Source organism: Miniopterus schreibersii (assembly GCF_964146895.1).
Source record: "Miniopterus schreibersii genome assembly, contig: HAP1_SCAFFOLD_152, whole genome shotgun sequence".
In the NCBI taxonomy this organism is placed as follows: Eukaryota; Metazoa; Chordata; class Mammalia; order Chiroptera; family Miniopteridae; genus Miniopterus; species Miniopterus schreibersii.
Window position 1 is genome coordinate 47,278 of NW_027669754.1, and position 20,662 is coordinate 67,939.

The 20,662-nt window shown below is 42.1% G+C and overlaps 2 pseudogenes across 4 annotated transcripts in view; one reads left to right on the forward strand and one right to left on the reverse strand.

Moving 5' to 3' along the window:
* LOC308552078 (disintegrin and metalloproteinase domain-containing protein 21 pseudogene) overlaps positions 1–7,428 on the forward strand; it is a 29,097-nt pseudogene extending 21,669 nt beyond the window's left edge. For 2 of the 3 annotated variants that reach the window, the window contains exon 2: positions 4,297–7,417. Of the gene's footprint in view, positions 1–4,296 lie in introns of those variants that run through there. The other variant reaches the window with a different exon arrangement.
* An 8,859-nt stretch (positions 7,429–16,287) lies between these two features.
* Positions 16,288–19,032, reverse strand: LOC308552072 (disintegrin and metalloproteinase domain-containing protein 20 pseudogene; annotated as a pseudogene). Its single transcript has 2 exons — positions 16,600–19,032; positions 16,288–16,305 (listed from the first exon to the last, which is right to left on the reverse strand). The product of its transcript is annotated as a disintegrin and metalloproteinase domain-containing protein 20 pseudogene (transcript).
* Positions 19,033–20,662: the final 1,630 nt, after the last annotated feature.

A 20,662-nucleotide genomic window follows, 5' to 3' on the forward strand; every position in this document is an offset into this window, starting at 1 on the left:
TTAATGTGTTAATTTCAGTTTTTGTATGTTTAATTTTTATTAAATAAAGTGTTTTTAAAATCTCAAAAAAAAAGATAGAATAGAAATTGTCACATTTTTAAATTAATGGCTGCATGCCTTCCACTTGAGGCCATGCTAATTTGCTCTAGCAATGACCGCACATCTGACCCAGCAGCTACACTAAGAGATTCTACTGGCTAGAGCTTGATGTAATTAAGGTCATTTTTCAGGATCAATACGTTTTGCGTAGGGGCCAGATTGGTGATTTGAATGGGATCTGATAGAGGCAACCACTGCTACATCTTCTAGTCTTTAATGATGGCACTTAGGTCCACCTTCCCTCACAGAACACAATATTGTCCTTGATTTACTATACCGGCCAGGGGTAGAGGGCCATTTAAGAACTTCTACCTGTGGTAAGATGACACCAAAGACCCTATGAGGACGTTATTCTAACTGCTGAAGATGTCAATCCCAATTATCTACCTAGGGTGTCCCGAAGACCACTGAACCACCGCAATCTCTACGTCAGCTAGGACTCCACTTACTGACTGATGTCCAAAGGCTGCCACTGTAACAGTGTCCATGATGATTTTTTGGAGCTCTGGGTATCCATGTCAGTGCAGACACTATACCCAATAATCCTCTCAACTCTAAATATTTATCTCTGGCATACAGACTCCCACGAAAATGGCTGTAGGTTTCTTGAGGGAAGAACAAACATAATGGTTACATTATATGTTTGTTATAATGTTGATATGTCCTTCCTCTTAGGAACCCACTGATCTCCTTAGTCAATAGATTCTGTATCTGAAAATTGACTTTGTTCCAGGAACTGAACTGAAATCATGATTTTATATCCCTTTAAAAGAGATCTACCCAGAGTTAGAGTTAATATTTTATTGACTTAGTTTTTACTCTATGCAATATTTATATAGTTGAAATCTTATAGATGATACATTTTGGCAAATATTATACCATAAATTCTCTCATAAACCATTGTGAGCATATTTTTCTTAAAAACATTATAATAGGACATGCAATTTAAAAAACGTGTATAAAACAAAATAGCAAGGTTTTAAATTGTATAATTAAAAATATATTGAATATGGTAATTTAAAAGGGTATTAACCAAGTTTGACTCTGTACAAGTTGATAGCCAGAATATTATGTTGGATAATGGGAAGTTTAATTTTTGTTTTGTTCTCCTTGAGCATGGGTGGGGTAAGGTGTTGTGGATAGGGTGACTAACCATTCCAGTTTACCTACGACTGAAGGGGTTGCTGGGATATGGGACTTGCAGTTTAAAAGCCAGGAACCAAGACAGCCCAGGGCAAACCAGAATGAATTGCTTACCCTAACTGTCAGTTAAAAACTGGTAAATAGGGAAGAGTTGAAAGTAGGGAAAATTGACAGGCTCAGTCCTCAAATACGTAGATGTGATCTTGGAACAGAAGATGAGGGGCTACTACCTGAATCCGGGGGAGGATCACTCGTCTCCTGAGACTGGACTATGGAGTGGGGTAAAGGAAAAGTAGAAATGGGCTTGGATGCAGATGGGTTTGTACTGGTGAAAATCCTAGAAGCCATTTTGTCTTTGAATTTGGCATCACTATAGATGTATATTTTTACTATATTCCAGAGTAAGAAATCCATTTTATATTGTGCCCCAGTAGCCACATACACAAACACCTCCCAAATTTTGGCACCATATGCATAAGAGTTGCTAAGGAATTTCTAGGAATGTCCTCTGATATTTTTATTCAATTTCCTTAAAGAAAAAAACTGCAGCTTATGACCCATTAAACTGATTTCATGACTTGCTAATGAGTCAACATTAATGACAGACAATGGGAAAACAGTGCATTTGAGCATGATAGAATAAGAGGAGATATGGGTAGGTAGTAGTCTTGAGGAATTGGAAATAGCTGTGAGGAAGGGAAGAGTTGATAAAACATATGGAGGAGGGCTGTTGTCTATTTTGAGATCCCAATAATGTTAGAGCATATGGAATTTTAAAAATGATTTTAGTGAAGCGAGAGAGATAGAAACATCAATGAGAGAGAAACATGGATTGGCTGCCTCCTGCATGCCCGCTACTGGAGATCAAGCCCACAACCCCGACATGTGCCCTGACCAGGAGTCAAACCAGTGACCTCCCAGTGCATGGGATGACACTCAACCAACCGAGCCGCACCGGCTGGGCAAGCATATGGATTTTTAATGGCACCACTTTACATTATTGATGGTAGAATGATGTTCCTTTAGGAGTTTGGGTCTCTGGGGTCCTAGAAATAATATAACAAGGGCAAAGAGTATGGTGCAAAGATTCTTTGAAGCATTTTCCTATTATTGCCTCCTCTGAGCTCTAAGAAAAATATTATGACATGGTTTATCATATCTTATCAGCCGTCTTCACACTGTATTTTTATTAGCCCTTCCGACATTCCATCCACAACTGCCACTCCATGATAAGTAACAAACATATCAAGAGAGATAAAGAGAGTATCACCCAATTTAGAGATCTTTGCCCTTGGAAATTTTTATATAGTTGAATTTATCTATGAACTTTGTTTTTCTCTTGTGAGCTACTTGCACCTGGAATAAAGTGCCTATCCATTAGCAATGGAATGTGCTCATATGGATCCAAGCTCTCTAGGTAGGTTAATGCTAAGGATATTGTTCAGACTGAAACAAGTCCTCCCCCTCTACTAGCATCCACATAGCAAGTCTAGAATAAATTATAAACTTGAATACTATATGTTAGAAAAGAAAAGATGAAATCTACTTGGTTAACTATTTAACTGTGATTGAAAGGCAACCAGAAGGTATGGACTACTGGCACTATATGTAAATTAGGAACTCAGAATATTAAGGATGTGTAAATGTAATGTCCAGGAGAATGAATGGAGAAAAGAGCAACGTGGCGTAGGAGAGTTTGAAGTAACCAGGTGAGTTCTTGTCTCTATCCCTTAGGGTGAGGAGCCAGCACAAATCTTTCTAGTTTTGACTATGCATTCCGTTCTTAAGATTTTCACAAACAAATTGTTTTGAGATTCTCCCCCGCAGTGGTATATGGTAATTTTGACACAGAAATGGAAATATAGTATATGACAGAATTAAACCAGTTTTGTTTCTTTTGAAAATTAGAGTTTACTGTAGAGCTTTAGGGAGTTAAAGATTTTGGCATAAAGTGGTTGAAGTGATAGAGCTGGTCACCTAGGTTCAAACGGAATGGAACTGAAGACAGGGACATGAGATTGAGAGAAATGGGAGATAATGAAAGACAAAAGTATGTGGGTTTTCTTTGAATCTGAGGAATAGGTATAGCAGGAGTAAGGGAGAGCTGGAATGATTAAAATTATTGGTAAGTTGCTTAGGATGTAAGAAATGGTTTGGTTTTGCTTCGTTTGGTGACAAGGTATAGATTATGACTGTGGGTGGGTAAACTGAAGTACACTGAAACTGAATTAGAGGTTAAAAAATGTTGAAAAATCCTTCTGGTTTTTAGATGCGTTGTCTATATACTTGCTATCATTGTTCATGATGAAGGTGGGATTTTGGGTGGCGAATAATTCACGTATCAGACTTTGAAGTTTGTACAAGAATGATAGGGAATGATTAATGGAAAAGTGAGAAAGGAAGGTTAAAAATTAGTGCAGTCAAATGTAGCAGGATGAATGGTTTGGAGATGACTTTGTGGGCTGTCTAGAATAGGAACCCAGGCTCTAGACCATGAGGTACATAGGGCTTCTGAGAATTGGATTTCTCTATTGTGAGCTTTAGGGAAAGCAGTAAATTCTGCTGAAGCTCAAATTTAGTAAGGTAAGTAAATATGGGGAGCTCTATGAAGAAGTTTAGGATTCAGTTTGGCTCTCTTTCTCTCTCTCTCTCCCTCTTCCTTTGTCATCAAGAAAAGACAGCAGAAGTCAGAGGGGAAGCTGTACAGATGGATGATATAGAGGGATTTGAATCAGCGTAAAGGAGTATTGATAGGACTGAATTCAGAGTCCAGGAGATTGATAGTAGTGGGTCAGGCATCTTCATTTCCATATCTCCTATGCAAGTCTAATCAGATTAAATGAAAACCCAGGTACCTGTCACCTAACTGCAACAATTATCAACATATGGCCCATACTGTCTTATCTATAACCCTAACTTCCCACCCCCATTTATTGAAAGCAATTCCAAAGCATTTTCATGATTCATTAATCATTTTTCATGACTTGATTCTTTCTCTCTCCCACTTTCCTTACCCAATCCCACCACCTTCCCCACCCTTCTTTTTATTTTCAGTTTCAGCACTGCAGCCCTGATGGCCAACTCTGCCAGGATTCAGATCCTTAAAGGTCAGCTCTATACAATGACCAGCTCAGAGGAAGGAGCCAGACCAACAGTGTCTCACACTTTTTTTCTGGACAGATGACTCCATAATGACAGCTCCATAATGGAGGCTGGTGAGGCCAGGGTGTCCATGAGAGTAGTTCTCCTGCTGCTGTGGCTTCGAGTGTCTCTATCCCCTTCTGGCCTCTCCCAGGCTAGGCTCTCCCAATGCCTCAGCTCCCCAGAAGTGGTGGTCCCCCTGAAGGTGCCCAGCAGGGGCAGAGATGCTAAGGCTCCGGGCTGGCTCTCCTACAGCCTTCAGTTTGGGGGCCAAAGACACATTGTCAACATGAGGGTCAAGAAGCTCTTGGCTTCCAGACACCTACCAGTGTTCACCTACACGGACCAGCATGTCCTCCAGGAGGATCAGCCTTTTGTTCCTGATGACTGCTACTATCATGGTTATGTGCAGGGTGTCCCTGAGTCCCTGGTTGCCCTCAGTACCTGTTCTGGAGGCTTTCGAGGAATGCTACAGATAAGTGACCTTGCTTATGAAATCGAGCCAATAAGGCACTCTGCTACATTTGAACACCTGGTGTATAAGATAAACACTAATGAGACACACTTCCCACCTATTCGATGTGGCTTAACAAAGAAGAATATAGCACACCAACAACTGGGATTTGAAGAGGCTGAGAAAACAACTCTGAAACAAAATTCTGATAACTGGTGGACCCACTCATGGTTTCTGGAGCTGGCTGTGGTGGTAGATCGAAATTTCTTTATTTATTCCCAAGGTAACTTCTCAAAGGTGCAGGAGGATATATTTCTTGTTATCAACATAGTGGACTCCATTTATCAGCAGTTGGGTACTTATGTGATTTTGGCTGGGATTGAGATTTGGAATCATGAAAATGTTTTCCCAATGACAAGCATAGAACAAGTTCTGGAGGATTTTGCTCAGTGGAAACAAATCAGTCTTTTGCGGCTACAGTATGATGCTGCACATATTTTCATTAAAAATTCACTTATACGTACACTTGGTATAGCCTATGTTGCAGGAATATGTCGTCCTCCTATTGACTGTGGAGTTAATAATTTCCAAGGAGACCCCTGGTCTCTTTTTGCCCTCACCGTGGCCCATGAGTTAGGCCATACTTTGGGCATGCAGCATGATGAAGAATTCTGTTTGTGTGGGCAAAGTGGTTGCATCATGAATGCTATCAGAGTGCCAGCAGAGAGATTCACCAACTGTAGTTATGCAGATTTTATGAAGACCACTTTAAACCAGGGATCATGTCTGCACAATCCTCCAAGTCCAGGGGAAGTCCTTATGCTGAAGCGCTGTGGGAATGATGTAGTTGAAGGAGAAGAGGAATGTGACTGTGGATCTACAAAGCAGTGTGAACATCACCCCTGTTGTCTGCTGAACTGCACTCTGAGGCCTGGTGCTGCTTGTGCTTTTGGGCTGTGTTGCAAAGACTGCAAGTTCATGCCATCAGGGACTTTGTGCAGACAACAGATGGGTGAATGTGACCTTCCAGAGTGGTGCAATGGGACATTCCATCAGTGCCCAGAAGATGTATATGTGCAGGATGGGATTCCCTGTAGTGACGGTGCCTACTGCTATCAAAAGAGATGTAGTGGCCATGACAAACAGTGCAGGGAGATTTTTGGTGAAGGCGCAAAGAGTGCGTCTCAGAATTGCTATAAAGAAATCAACTCCCAGGGAAACCGTTTTGGCCACTGTGGTCTAACTGGTACGGCATACCTCAAATGTAATACCGCAGACATCCTCTGTGGGAGAGTTCAGTGTGAGAATGTGGGAGACATTCCCCACCTAAGAGATCACTCTACTTTGCAGCACACTCACATCAATGATGCCACCTGCTGGGGTATCAGTTATCATTTAGGGATGGACACACCTGACATGGGTGAAGTGAAAGATGGCGCCGTGTGTGGTTCAAGAAAGATATGCATACACAAGAAGTGTGTCAGTCTCCCTCTCCTGTCACAAGTCTGCCTGCCTGAGACCTGCAACATGAAGGGAATCTGCAATAATAAACATCACTGCCACTGTGGCTATGGGTGGTCCCCGCCCTACTGCCTGTTCAGAGGCTATGGAGGTAGTGTTGACAGTGGCCCAGCATCTGCCAGAAAAGGAGTTTTCTTTCCACTAGTTATGATTCTTAGTGTGTCTCTTTTACTTCTACTGTTGACTACTGTATTTATGTATATTCAAAAACATTTTGGTCCCAAGGAGACGAAGTCTCATCCTTCAGATTAAGAAAATGCCTCTAATTTAATATCTTATGCATTATAAAGATTTAGTTTCTTGGAGTAGAAATGTTACATGCCTGAAGCACATTTCTAAGTTTACAGAAAAATGAAGAGACCTTCCTTTCAGTCAATATCAGAAACATTGCCATCAAGGAAAGGTAATTTCCAGCACCTTCCTAACTACTGTTCATTGTGTAAGCACCAAGTAAAGCTCGTTTCCCTCTGAGTTGGTGCTCTTTGTGTTTCTAGAGTACACATATGACTCACAGGAAAGCCAGGAGACCGACATCTAAAGACCCATGGGTGAGTCTTGCCTCTCCATTTATTCCCAAAGTAATTTCTCAAAGGTACAGAGGATACATTTCCTGTCAGCATAGTGGATACCATTTTTCAGCAGTTGGGTACTTATGTGATTTTGATTGGGATTGGGATTTGGAATCATGGAAATGTTTTCCCAGTGATAAGCACAGAACAAGTCAAGGCTGTAAGTTCATGCCATCAACAGAATTCTGTGGAAATCAGGTCAATGAATGTGACCTTCCAGAGAGGTGCAATGGGACATCATCTTTTCAGTGCCCAGAAGATGGATATGCACAGGACTGGATTCCCTGTAGTGGCAGTGCCTATTACTATCAAAAGAGATGTAATAAAGTTGGGAAAATTACTTAAAATTTCTAATATTCTGCTTCAGAATCTGAAAATGATGATGATAGTATCGCTTGTTCCACCCAAAGTCTTGGGTTTATTTGGTAACCAAAAGAAAGAAATTTTTGTTAAAGTGTAAACAAATTGTTGTTTAATAAAAATTCCTGGCGCTGTACCCTCTCTGTTTTCTAGCCAAGTTTGTCTGCTCTAACTCTATGAGGGCAGGGTTGTTTTTATCTGTTTTGCACACTGTTTTATCCCAAAACATACAACAGTGCATAATACGCAATAAGGAATAATATAATTAATTGCATGAAATTAATTAGGAAAAGTAAAAATAAACCGTCCTTTTTTTAAAAAAAAAACATATTTTTATTCATTTCAGAGAGAGGAAGGGGGGGGAGAGAGAGAGAGAGAACCATCAATGATGAGAGAGTCACTGATCAGCTGCCTCCTGCACGCCCCCGACTGGGGATCGAGCCCGAAACCCGGGCATGTGCCCTGACCGGGAATCAAACCGCAATCTCCTGGATCCTCGGTCGATGCTCCACCGCTGAGCCACGTCCGGCCTGGCCTTTTGTCCTGTTTTTAAAACCACTGAAGCTCCTACTCAAAACTGGGCCCTGAATATTTAAAATACTGTGTATTTACAATGCTGTTTGCTTCTAGTCCTCCAGTCTCTTTGTCCCCAATTTGTCTTCTCAGTCTATTCACAGTGTTTTTAGAAATCCTGTCTCTAGAAAATACGTATCTAATCAGGCACCCTCTATATATGGTCCAGATAACTTCTAAATGACACTCTTTGTAAACTGAGTCAAACAGCATTCTTGATATCGTTTTCTATTATGTTTTGCACACTTGGCATCCTCTGGCTGTCTGTTTTGAGTATACTTGGTTGTGTCATGTGTCTGCACATCTGTACATGTAATTCTCATTTCCAAAATGCTGTTTACCACCCTTCCCCACCCCCATCCCTACCCGTGCCCTGGAAAACTCCAATTTTTCTCTCAATAGAGGTTAAACATCCTACCTTTAGAAAGGCATCTCCTTGTGAAATGTTATGTGTCTACTTGTGTGCTTCTGTCACTCTGTGGCCGTCCCTTTGAGGCGCTCTAGGAGCAGACCAGGAGAAAGCCTGACAGTGCACCAGCCGGGACAGAAAGAGGAGCAGCACATCTCGTGGAGCCACAGAACCAGGGATGCATGAACCAAGAATACAGTCTGATTAAACTTGGAGGAAGATCTACATGTGTTAAGTATATATGGCCATTTGGAGACAAATAGCAGCTGTTCCAATTTACTGATTGTCTTTTGAAGTTTTTTTTTGTTAAAAAGAAAAGTTAAATTTGATGATAGTCAAATTTATCAACCTAATATATTTACTGAGTTTTATATTTATATATTTTTATAATTTTGTAGAATTAACCTCCTACTACAAACATAAAGTCTTACGTACTATCTTCTTTGGATTCCCAAAAAAGTAGATGATAAGACCAGGATTTAGGTGGGGTTAGTTTATTTGGAAGCACACAAAAAAGCATGTTACTGAGCAAGTTCCCACTGTGGGCTACTGGGGCTATCCCACAGAAGAAGTCATGTGAAATACACCTCGGAATATTATCCCATGGTGCAGGAGAAAGCTGTGAGGAAAAGAAGTGAGGTACAACACTTAAAGGAGGAAACTGTCAGAGATGGATATTGTTTACTGTAGCTGCCAGTGAACACTGGTGGGACAAGGGGATGTAGGGTGGGGCCATCAGCATCTGCTGTATCCAGGTTCCCTAGAAAACAGATGCTAAGGCAAGGATTAAATGCAAATCTATCTTCTGTTATACTGGTGACAATTCCTAAATACACTAATGCCTTTCTACTTTACAGGAGTGTGCTTGGCCCATTCAGGAGCAGGCCGGAAGCAACTGTTAACCAATGAGAGATGTTTTGTGACTATGTCTCACAGCTCCCCCAGTCCTCATGGGATAATTGTGAGGTGTCTAACAGTGCCTCTCAGACAGGCCACAGTAGAATTGTGTCCTGGTTGCTCAAATGGTCACTCACCCATTAATATATGCTTGAATTGCTTTTAACCCTTTCCTGTCTTAGTTTCCCACTCCTTCACCATGCACTCACATTTTGGGACAGTATCCCAGATAAACTGCTCACACTCAAATTCTTATCTCAGAGTCAAGGACAGTTGGTACCAGAAGTGTTCCTTAAAAGGCAGATCCATAGGATGTGAGATTCTAGAATTGGACGGTTACTTGTCAGAAGGCTACTAGGACCCATAGTTATAGCCAGTGGATTTGTGACAACTGGTGTGCTGCAACATCAGAAACTAAGACTCTTACTTGTGGTGTGTTAAGATAAGGTACAGATGGAAGGGGTGCCCTCGCTTATACAATAGCTTTCATGTTTGAATTAGAAATATGAGAATTGGGAAGTTAGTTAACTGATGAAGAAGCCATGAATAAAGAAAAAGACAGGCTCAGGCCAAATAAGTTGGGCATGGTACAAAAGTCCTAAGACCTCTATGAGGAGAATCTCATTCTATAGACTGTGTTGAAAATAATACCCAAGGTTTGTCATAAATATGCAGATTTTTAAAGATTACTGAATTTAGAGTTCTGGTATGTTTCCTATGTAAAAATCAGAGGTCCTATTAAGGAAGAAATGCTATCCTGAGATTCAGGATGAGGACATTTGAGTGGATGCACTTGAAAATTTGAATCCTGAGATTCTTATGAACTCCCTAGGCCAACAGAACTCACTCCTTACCCTTTGCTAGAAGAGAACAGCCTCTCATTGCCTGGATACCATGTTTCACCAAAGATTATACTAATCTTCCTAAAGATCTGTCCTTAACTTTCTCTCATTGCATCTAGACCAATAACTAGGGTCAGTACAGTTCTTAGGATAAGAGGAAGTAGATCACTGGTCAAGAGAGCTCCGGGAGCTGGCTAATATATGCCATCAGAAGCCAGGAATATATAGAAACAGATCCTGAGGATACTGCTTCAGGAGAAATAGAATATAACATTATACAAGGGAAAGCTTATAAATAAGGAGGTGCTCAGGATTTAACATTCTTGCAAAGATACCCAGAGCTGATCCTAATGTGCTGCATCTTTGAGGCTTGGAAATGTTGAACTATAATAGTTGAGGTGGAGATGCTAAAACTACTTTGGCAGAGAAGTGAATTTGGGGGTCACAATATTCAGGGAAGGTGTTTTAGCATGGATTTCTTAGAAAAGGCCAGAGAAACCACCACTAACCCCATCACTCTGAAGGCCCTGGAGGAATGTCTTCACTCAAGCAGTAGGAAATGCACATCAAGCAGAGGAAAGCAGTCAGCATTGGGACCTCAACAGTGGCTGTCTCTGTAGGCCTGGGTTGATGACTCGACAGGGTGCTTTAGAAATGGGCTCCCTAGGGTCAGTGAAGGTAAGAAGATTCCAGAATCCCAAAAAAAAAAAAAAAAAGGTGTTAGGGAGATTAAAGATGGCCGTGGACTGAGTGGAAGCTACACTGACACTCCCAGGATCAAACTGGAATTTGATTATATTTGAACAACTAAAATATAGAAAAACCATCCTGAATAATCAACTGCAACTGAAGACGAGCTGGAGAGCACCCTCATAACCCAGGAGGAAAAGTGGAGACCACATAGAGACTGGTAGGAAGTGTGGAGGCATGAGAGGGCTGGCTGGGCCCCCACAGGCAGCAGCTGAAGGCCCAGAGGGATATCTCAGCTGTGGGGGTTCCCAATGAGGACTCTGGGGCCTAAACCCCAGGCTGGGCTTCCCAGCTAAGAGCACCAGAACTGAGAAAGGTGCCGACATAACATCTGGCTGTGAAAAGCAGCCAGGTTTCTGTCTGCCAGGGAGAAACAGCTGGAAATGCAGGCACCCTCTTAAAGAGCCAACACACAAAGTTTCATGTGCAGCCACTCACCTTGGGCACCAACAGAGGGAGGGCAGAGGGGACTGGATCTGTGTGAGGAGAATCTAGGGTTGTGGATGCTGGAGATAGAGCTCAGAGGACACCCCTCTGGATTCCTGTGCCATTCCTCCAAACTGGAGAGGACATGTTTCACAGACAGACATTTATCTTCCAAGCAGCTTTTGCCTGAGGGGGAAGCAATTGGCCCACCCTGCTGCAAAACCTCTCTCCCTACCTGTGGAGTTTGTATAGCCTGAGGCTCATTAAGAGAATCAGATTAATCAGCCTGCAGGCAGAGGCAGAGCTCAGAGTGCTTTAAGTCTTTTCCTGATCTGCTTCTGGACCCAGGCCTTGGAAAAGCAGACTCTGATGTGCATCTTGGTCCTGTCCAAACGCACCCAGCCCCAACAGAGGGGATCTCAAGCTGTGGGTTGTTATAGCTCCAAACAGGGTACTCAAGGCCAGTCACAAACAGCGTCTGACATTGGCCTGCACCAGAGGCCCTCCAAAAACACTGAGAGTCCTAGCAGGCCTACCTAATATATAGAAACAAACCCGAATAGGCAGCCAAAATGGGGAGACAAAAAAGAAAAAAAAAAAAAAGCCCCAAAGGAAAGAACAAGAGAAGTCTCCAGAAAAAGAGCTAAATGGAATGGAGATAAGCAATCTCTCAGATACAGAGTTCAGAATACTGATTGTAAAGATGCTCAATAGCATGAAAAAAAGATATGGAAACTATGAAAAATGACCAGTCAGGAATGAAGAAGGACATAGCAGAAATAAAGAATACATTGGAAGAAATAAATAGCAGATTAGAGGAAGCTGAGGATCAAATCAGCGAATTAGAAGAAGGTAGAAAAAAAATCAGAGATCCAAAAAGAAAAAAACAATTAAAAAACAGGAGGACAGTCTAAGGGAGCTGTGGGACAACATGAAACGTAACAATATTCGCATCACAGGAATGCCAGGAGAGGTCGAAAGTAAGCAAGGGTTAGAGAACCTGTTTGAAGAAATAATGGCAGAAAACTTCCCTAACCTGGTGAAGGAAAAAGTCACACAAGTTCAGGAGGCACAGAGAGTCCCAAACAAAAAGAATTCAGAGAGGCCCAAGCCCAGACACATCATAATTAAAATGCCAAGAATTGAAGAAAAAGAGAGAATCTTAAAGGCGACAAGAGAAAAGCAATCCGTTACCTACGAAGGAGCTCCCACAGGCTGTCGGCTGACTTCTCATTAGGGACTCTACAGGCCAGAAGGGAAGGGCATGAAGTATTCAAGGTAATGCAAAATAAGGATCTGAAACCAAGACTACTCTATCCAGCAAGGCTATCATTCAAACTAGATGGTGAAATAAAGAGCTTCCCAGACAAAAAAAGGCTAAAGGAGTTTATCACCAGCAAACCAGCATTGCAGGAAATGTTAAAGGGACTGCTGTAATAAGAAGAAATAGAGAAACATAGGCATAAAGAATTAGAATGGCAATAAATAAGGACCTATCAATAGTAACCTTAAGGACGTTAAGGGAGAGATCAACAGCAATACAGTCATAGTTGGGGACTTTAACACCCCACTGACTTCACTGGATAGATCTTCCAGACAAAAGGTCAACACAGAAACAGTGACTGTAAATGGCACACTAGATCCGATGGATTTAATTGATATTTACAGAACATTTCACCCCAAAGCTGCAGAATATACATTCCTCTCAAATGCACATGGGTTACTCTCAAAGATAAACCACGTTAGGACACAAAACAAGTCTCTACAAGTTCAAGAAAACTGAAATCATATCAAGCATCTCAAATCACAAGGGCATGAAATTAGAAATCAACTACAGTAAAATCACTCAAAAACATTCAAACACATGGAGGCTAAATAGCATGTTATTAAACAGTGAATGGGTTACCAATAAGATCAAGAAAGAAAGAAAACCACCTTCCTGGAAACAAATGAAAGTGAACACACAGCCATCCAAAATCTATGGGACACAGCAAAAGCAGTCCTAAGAGGGAAGCTCATAGCACTGCAGGCCTACCTCAAAAGGCAAGAAAAATTTTCAGCAAACTATCCAACCCTACAACTTAAAGAATTAGAAAGCTCCCCTGTGAAACCATCCTGACCAGGGCTTTTGTTTGCTGGGAGTTTTTTTTTATTGCTGCTTCGATTTCATCAGTTGTTATTGGCCTATTCAGGTTTTCTGATTCTTCCTGATTCAGTTTTACATGATCTCACTCATATGTGGAATCTAATAAACAAAATAGACTGAGGAACAAAATAGATCCAGGGACATAGAAGCATGGAACAGACTAATGAATCTCAGTGGGAAGGTGGGGTGGGGGAGTGGTTGGGAGAGATTAATCAAAGAACTTATATGCATATATGCATAACCCATGGACACAGACAATAGTGTGGTGAAGTCTTGGGGGGGTGGGCGGCAGATGCGGGGTGGAGGAGACCGGGGGAGGGGATATCTGTAATACTTTCAATAATAAAGATAAATTAAAAAAAAATTTTTTTTTAAAAAGGTGTTCGTCCTTAACTATTAGAAACAGGTGGGTATAATTACTGTAATGGGCCCTGACCTAAGTATATCTGAGGCCATGTCTAATAGAGTTTGGCTCTCCTAGGGATGATATAGGAGGGCAGGCAATGAAGGCATTTATTGCATTATACAACAAAAAAAGATTCAAAAAGTGGTGATCAGCATACTGATGCCAACTTCTGCAACGGGTATCTCAACCAATTTTCAAATCCTGAGATCAATCATTGACCCATTGCCAACTGAAGGAAAAACCAGGTACCGTTAGGAAGCACCCTGCAATGTCACCACAAATATATGCAATGAACATCCCTTACCTTGTTTCCCCAACTGGACCTTGTTTCCCAAAGGGACTTGCTCCCCAAATGGACACACATGTACCAGAGTAACTACACAATGGCGAAAGGGGAATACTCAGATCTTTTGAAGACTATCAAATGCAAGGTCTGACCTGACAGAGATACCACAGAATCCAAAATGCCTCATGAAGGAGACCATGTTAAATAAAATCCTGATCCAAGGGCATCTCACAGTGGGTCCGATAGGTCCATGAACCCACTCTGTGGTAATTTCCCTGGCTCCTGAGTAAATAAATTCAGGAGATGACGGGACCCTCAAAATGGTTCTTTCACCTGTGAAGTCAGAGTTATGGTAGCAAAGACCAAGTGAGAAGCCTTAAATATTTCCTCCATACCCACCTATCTCCATAGTAAGACAGAAACACTAACACATCATGAGTGAGACAGCAGAGATTAGTGAGGCCACTTAACAGTTGCAGGTGGTGATCCACATCCATTCCCATTTAATTCAATAGTATTTCTGCGGCAAAGAATCAAATGGGTCTTGGTGAGTGATGGTAAATTACCATAAACTTAGCAGCTCCGATCATGGATACTGTGCTGGATATAGTAACTTCACTAGAAGAGATCAAGAAAACAACAATCTTTAACTGTAAAGGAACACAGGCACATAGAAAATTGATCAAGAACAAAATTGAGAAGGCACAGTATCAGGAAGGAAAGAATAAGGAGACATAATTAGAGACATAAATATGAAAAGATACTATGAACACTTCATGCTAATAACTTTGAGGAAAATACGAAAACAGGAGAAATGCCTTGAAAAACATAATTCACCAAAATTGACACAAAGAATTAAAAAACTGAATAGTTCTACCTCTGTTAAAGGGATTGAATCTGAAACCATAGGTTCACAAAGGATTTCAACAGTTAATTCTTCCAAATATTTTTGAGAAAACAAAGTACTGGATTGTCAGGAATCAGAGGTCTTGCCCTCATTAAACTTTATAACTTCAAGGAAACAATCATATGGAACAGGCAGTGAAGGTGAGGTCCAGAACCACCAATACCTACATTTCATCTATAACTAGGGTATGAAGGCCCTGCCATTGCATCCCAAAGCAAGAAAAATATGACAGGAAATATTTGGTCCACAGTGCTCATCCAAGTTGGCCAAGGTTTGTTTAGGCCTACAAAATAATTCAGTTTCTCTGTCTGTAAAACTGGCTTCATCACAGAATGCTTTCCTTTCCAGGTGTTCATTCCTAATAAACATCTTAGACACTAAAACTCCAATTGAGTGTCTGCTTCTGGAGAACTTAAACTATCACAATGGAGTAATTACTGATAAAGTACCAAATAGCCCTAGGGCCAGGGGAACAAAGAAAAGAAGTTGAGCTTATTAGAGTACTCATGATTAAAGGAGATCCTCTGCAGAGCAGGGACCAAGGCCCTTTAAGGAGGGCAAGTGACCAGCTAGTGCTCATGCTTCAGGAACTCAGAGGAGAATCACCCTGCTAACCCCAGAGCTGCAACTCAGATCTCTGAAGGTGTCAGTGGCTAACTGGTGCTGGTACTTCTCAGGAAGAATGAAGGTGGTTCTAACAAATCCAACAAAACTGGAACCCCAAACCAAGCATAGCTACCAGAGTGAATGGTCCCAGCCAAAATGACACTAAGTGTAACTTTTAGCACGCAGGGAATTAAACTCTCTTCTCCCCTCATCTTTCATTCCAGGCTACTTCTCTGCCCCCTTTTGGCATAGCTACCTGGAAGAGTGCTGGCAAAACAGAAATGGGGTATATAGTGGCACATCCCAGACATTACATCTTACAGAACAAAGGTGGGAGAAGGTTTAGATCTGATAAACATCAGCTTCAAAATGTGTCTTTGCTGTTCTTCTGCTCAAGGTACATAAAGAGACGACTTCCACGGAGCATCTGAGATCTTGGTCCCCAGCATGTTCTCAATTTGGCTCAAATAAATTCTTTTTCAAAAGTCTTTTTATAGATTTTAGGGAGGAAATGAGAGAGAGAGAAACATCGATGTGAGAGAGAGACATTGATCAGCTGCCTCCTGCATGCCCCGTACTGGGGATCCGAGCCCACAACCCAGGCATGTGCCCTGACTGGGAATTGAACCAGTGACTTTTCAGTGCACATGACAACACTCAACAAATTGCGCCACATCAGCCAGGGTTCAAATAAATTCTTATAAAAATTCTTTAAAAAAAAAAGATACATGATTTCCAGAAATAATAAACTTCTAATATTGCTTGAAACACTGAAGAGGAAGTTAAGAACATGCTAGGAATCCTTCAGTATAACATGATCCAGACATGAGAGATCCTTAAATTTTGCTTTAAATAGTAGACATGTTTCTCTACTATTAAAAAAATGAGATTTTTAAAATGAAGCAGGAGCTTTACTGTTCCTTCTCTTCCTCCTTTATCTCCTCTTCCTCCTTTACCTCTTCTCTATTTTTCCTTTTATGTTTCTTACAAAGCACAAGGAAGCGATACAAAAAGAAAGCAAACAAAGGACCAAGGCACAATAACGACACGTAAGCCAACTTTGCCTCTGGTCCTTGGTTCTTAGGAGGTGGGCCGCTATCATCACTACCTCCATTGCCCTTGTGCGTGCAGTTGGGAGGTGCCCACCCACGGTTGCAGTGGCAATGCTGTTTATTATTGCAGACCCCATTCATGTGGCAGGTCTCACACCGACAGGGCTGTGGCAGATGGACCATACTGACACACTTCTGGTAGATGCCCATCTTTTCTGGACCACACACTGTGCCATCTTTCACTCGACCAATATCAGGTATGGACATCCCCAAATGATAATCAATACCCCAGCAAGTGGTGTCATTGAACTGACCCTGAAGTCCTGTAGCATGTTCTACCAGATTAGGAATAACTGACATGTTCTCACACTGAACTCTCCCACAGAGGATGTCTGCGGTATTACATTTGAGGTATGCCGTACCAGTTAGACCACAGTGGCCAAAACGGTTTCCCTGGGAGTTGATTTCTTTATAGCAATTCCGAGACGCACTCTTTGCGCCTTCACCAAAAATCTCCCTGCACTGTTTGTCATGGCCATTACATCTCTTTTGATAGCAGTAGGCACCGTCACTACAGGGAATCCCATCCTGCACATATACATCTTCTGGGCACTGATGGAATGTCCCATTGCACCACTCTGGAAGGTCACATTCACCCATCTGTTGTCTGCACAAAGTCCCTGATGGCATGAACTTGCAGTCTTTGCAACACAGCCCAAAAGCACAAGCAGCACCAGGCCTCAGAGTGCAGTTCAGCAGACAACAGGGGTGATGTTCACACTGCTTTGTAGATCCACAGTCACACTCCTCTCTCTTCAACAACTAGGTTCCCACAATACTGTAACCTGAAAACATTCCCTGGATATGGAGGAGGGTAAATACACATGCCTTTACTCATAGTGTGGTCCCAATAGTAGGCACAACTGCAGTTGCTGAATTTAGTTGTCCCCTGCACGGTAGGAGCCATTATGCACCACTGGGAAGCACACACACACACACACACACCATTCAGTGTCGTGCTGATTACCCAAATTATGACCAAGCTCATGGGACACAGTAATGGCAAAAGAATACAGACTGTTGCCTTGGAATATACCAATTCCACAATTAAAAGGATGCTGGCATAGTCCTCCGATGTAGGCAATACCAAGCTTTCTGCCAAAATATTTTTTTATGAAAAGACGGGCATCATCATGTTGCAGTCAGGCATCAAGTTGGAGAAGCTTCCAGGAAGCAGAGTCTTCCAGCATCTGAACTATGTCATCGGTGGGAATTTGGTTTCCTTTATCCCAGACCTCAATTCCAGTCAAAATTACATCAACCTTGAAAGGCTGATAGAAGATACCCAATATATTGACAACATCAAGTACTTCACGCTGCACTAGTGACACATTACTTTCAGAGAAAAGGTATCGGAAATGGTCCACAACCACTACCAGCTCAAGATATCGCAAGTGAGTCCACCAGCCCACATAAGAACTTTGCATCAGAGTGGACCTACAGAACTCTCGCAGCTCCAATTGACGTGCTATTTTCTCTTCTGTTAAGCCACATCTCATAGGTGGGAGCTGTATATCATCACTATCTATCTTATACACCAGGTGTTCAAATGTGGCAGAAAACCTAATTGGCTCGATTCCATAAGCAAGGTCACTTATCTGTAGCATTCCTTGAAAGCCTCCAGAACAGGTACTGAGGGCAACCAGGGACTCGGGGACACCCTGCACATAACCATGATAGTAGCAGTCATCAGGAACAAAAGGCTGATCCTCCTGGAGGACATGCTGGTCCGTGTAGGTGAACACTGGTAGGTGTCTGGAAGCCAAGAGCTTCTTGACCCTCATGTTGACAATGTGTCTTTGGCCCCCAAACTGAAGGCTGTAGGAGGGCCAGCCTGGAGCCTTAGCATCTCTGCCCCTGCTGGGCACCTTCAAGGGGATCACAACTTCTCGGGAGGAGAAGCGCTGGGAGGGGCTGGCCTGAGAGTGGCCAGAAATGGACAGACACTCCCCAAACCACAGCAGCAGAAGACTGACCTTGATGTGCATCGGGGCCTCACCCGCTGCCATTATGGAACTATCATTATGGAGCCACCTGTCCATGGTAGAGGAGAGGGCCGGGCATGAGGCGCTGCTGGTACAGTTTCTCCCTTTGAGCTGCTCAGGGTGCAGGGCTGACCTTTACAGATCTGTCTTGGAAGAGCTGGACCATCAGAGCTGCAGTGCTCGAAGTTGAAAACAGAGCTAAAGAGCGGTGGGTAGGGTAGGAGGGTGGGGGAGAGGGGGAGAGAGAAGAAAGTGGCGTAAAAAGTGATTCTTCAGTTGGGACAAGGCTTGAATCAGTAAAATACCCGAGGTTGCTCTTATACATATGTAAGGGGAGGAGGTGGCAAAAAGGTAGGATTCCAGAAAAACAGATGAAGGAGATTTATCAGGTGGATTATAGTTGAACCTGTATGGGAGATACATAAAGTTTCCTTACAGACTATTCTCTAAACATGTAAACTGGCATAAAAATTTTCCACATTAAAAAAACTGACATCTGACTTCCAAATTTCTCTTCTATCCCAAATCTACCGATGCTCTGCTATCTTCAACAAGTACGTGGACACCCCATCCAAAACCCAACATTGTTGGTCCCTTTATTCAAACAGTTTGTTCCATCTCTTTTCTTCTGCAGACATCTTATCTACACCCCCCCTCCCATTCTGTTTGAAGTTACCAATCAAAGTAAGCCCCACTTAAGGGACTCATTAGTTTTGAGAGACCCCCTCCAATGAAGATAATTTTTTATTTTACAATGCAATCTTATCTGCAGAAAAGACTGGACGAATGTCCAGGGAGGCAGCCATACTGATGGAGTAACAGGGAGTGGGGCTGCTATTTTGGGGCAAGGCAGACAGCCTGATTGCCTCTACTCACAGCATGACGGCAGCAGCCTTTTCTCTACCCCGCCCAGTGCATCATGCTCTCAATCATAAGAGACTCATCCTGGCTGCATAAACACAGATTCTATTACATGTTTTACATGGCTGGCGAATTAGTTGAGCTCTCTAGAGAAAGCTGGACTGAAGAGTTTAAACCGAGAATCAGTTTGTTAAAATGTTCAAAAGACCACAATTCAAGTGGCCTTACATCACGACTCCTATTGCAAACATAATTTTAGCTCAGGCAAAAGCTAATTTTTCTCATTCACTGACTATCAGTTAAAAGTATCCCCAGGCATCAGAAGGTTGCCGGTTTGATTCCCAGTCAGGGCACATGCCTGGGTTGCGGGTTTGATCCCAAGTAGAGGGCGTGCAGGAGGAAGCTGATCGATGTTTCTCTCTCTCTCTCCCCCTCTCACTCCCTCTCTCCCTCAAATCAATAAAAACATAGTTTTTTTTAAAAAGAAAAGAATGCCTGCATACATCTGGATAATATTCCAGAACTAATGGATGGCTACTGAAAACCAAGAATGCTAGATGAAACCTTTTAGAGAAAGCATCTCTGACAGAGGTGAAATCCTAATGACCAGATTTCCTCTTCATGACTGTCATGATATCCTTGGTACTTGCTATAGATCTGGGGTTATTAAGATGGATACGCATTTGGAAGAGAATTATTAACAATAAAATGTTATAAAGAAAATAACCCATACTAAATTTTGTCAGAAACATGATGTGGCGGTAATAGAAAAGTTTACTGACGAAAGTCTTTGAGGGTGCTCACCAGTCTCTGTCAACACTGCATGACTCCAAAGACAAGCTCTGAGGGAATATCTAACCTTACCATCAATGATGTGATGGTACTGATGTTACTCCAAAGCCCTTCTTTTCTAGCATTACCGGCACTTCAAGCAGTGTATCCTCTGTAGCAATCATTAATTCTTTCCTCTACAGGTGTCCCAAAAACATGTATACACACTTTCACAGCTGATAGCTCAACTGATGTTTCTTTCTTTTCAGTCAGACTAAGCTTTAAACAGAGGAAACTCATCCTAAAATGCTACTGGAATTTTGAAAATGCAGTTGAAGTGCAAACACTGCCTTTATAATTATTCAAAGTGTGTATACATTATTGGGGGGGTCTAGGGT